The following is a 1,571-nucleotide window of genomic DNA, read 5'->3' as shown; positions in this document are numbered from 1 at the left end:
AAATTACAACATCATTCTTGGCCATATATTCTTTTAACAAGTCTTCAATAGATGATGATGATTACTAACCTTATTAGACATTTTGCCTCGGCATAAGTTTATAATAATCAGGTCGTGCACTATTGGCATTCTGTCTTACAGTATTGTTAAAAATCCCTGCACCCTGATTACTCCAACTGAAATCAAGATGCTGCTTCCACCCTAAATTGTAGGTGTTGGAATAGGGGTTATTGTTCCAATTAAAATTATGTGTAGCACACAGATGCTGGGTTTGATGGCATTCATTGAACATATGATCTTCACCACAATAAACACACGATAGCTCAACTGATTCTGTCTCCTCAATTGCAGTTGAGTTTTTCATTGTTTTAATTATGTTAGCTAGAGAACATACCTGGGTTGTCAATGAAGTAATGGCATCATGCTCTATGGTACCAGTAGCTCTCTTACCCATCCCGACACTCGTTGTTAGATATTGATAATCATTGTTGGTAATCTTCTTCTAAAATCTCATATGTTTCATTATACATTTTATCCAACAGAGTACCATTAGCACACACATGAACTACCATCCTTGTATGTGCATTCATCCCATTATGAAACATCTCTATTTGAGTTATTGTTGGAATCTATGCATCGAACATTTTCAAATTAACTCCTTAAATTATTCCCAAGCTTCATATAGCATTTCGTCCTCCATTTTTCAAAAAAATGTGATGTCATTTCTAAGTCTGACATTCATATTTAGTGGATTATACTGTAGCAAAAACCTTTGGCAAAGATCATTCCATGATGCCACTATTCCCAACGAAAAAGCATTCAACCATGCTCCTACTTGGTCTCTTAAGGAATATGGAAACAATTTAAGCCTCAGGGCATCTTTACGAACACCCTGTTGTCTAAATGAGTGACAGACTTCTAGAAAAAGTCTTAAATGCAGTCTTGGGTCTTCAGTAGGTAATCCACTAATCTATCCTGCTGTTTCTAATATTTAGAACATTGTTGATTTCAACTCAAATTACTGAGCTTGTATGTGTCGTTTGACTATCCCTGGATTCAAATCATCCAAAATTGGAATAACATGGTCTTGAATTGGTCTGTCTCTGTCATCTATCACCCTATGAATAGGAGGATTAGCGTCCTATCCATTTAGATTATCATTCAAACTAGGAATCACCCTACAAATAGGAGGATTGACATCTTGAGCATTTAGGTTATCATTCAGACCAGGTATCACCCTATGAACAAAAGGATTAACATATTGACCATTCGAATTATTATTGATACCAGGATCATTCCCATTCCTAGCCATTTTAGGCAATTCGTTCTACCTTCTTCGTTAAGTTCTTTCGATCTCTAGATCAAAAGGATATTCTTTGTTAGTAGGAATGACTCTTCTCATGCACTGATGGCAAACCTATAAAAATTAAATATAACTAAGTTAAAAAAACTAATTGAACTAAGTAAAATAACAAAACAAATTTTCACCAAATTGTCAATCTCTGTCAACGGCATAAAAAACTTGTCACGTGTGAAATGATATGTAAATTGTACAAGTACACACGTCAAAT

General features: G+C 34.9%; 1 non-coding gene across 1 annotated transcript; it reads left to right on the top strand.

Moving 5' to 3' along the window:
* Nucleotides 1-626: 626 nt before the first annotated feature.
* On the top strand, nucleotides 627-733 carry LOC128292479 (small nucleolar RNA R71). Its single transcript, XR_008282464.1, has one exon. It is a non-coding gene; the product is annotated as a small nucleolar RNA R71 (small nucleolar RNA).
* Nucleotides 734-1,571: the final 838 nt, after the last annotated feature.

Source organism: Gossypium arboreum, chromosome 4, assembly GCF_025698485.1.
Source record: "Gossypium arboreum isolate Shixiya-1 chromosome 4, ASM2569848v2, whole genome shotgun sequence".
Taxonomy (NCBI): domain Eukaryota; kingdom Viridiplantae; phylum Streptophyta; class Magnoliopsida; order Malvales; family Malvaceae; genus Gossypium; species Gossypium arboreum.
Note: the sequence above shows the minus strand (reverse complement) of the source record. Positions and strands in the feature narration are given on the sequence as shown.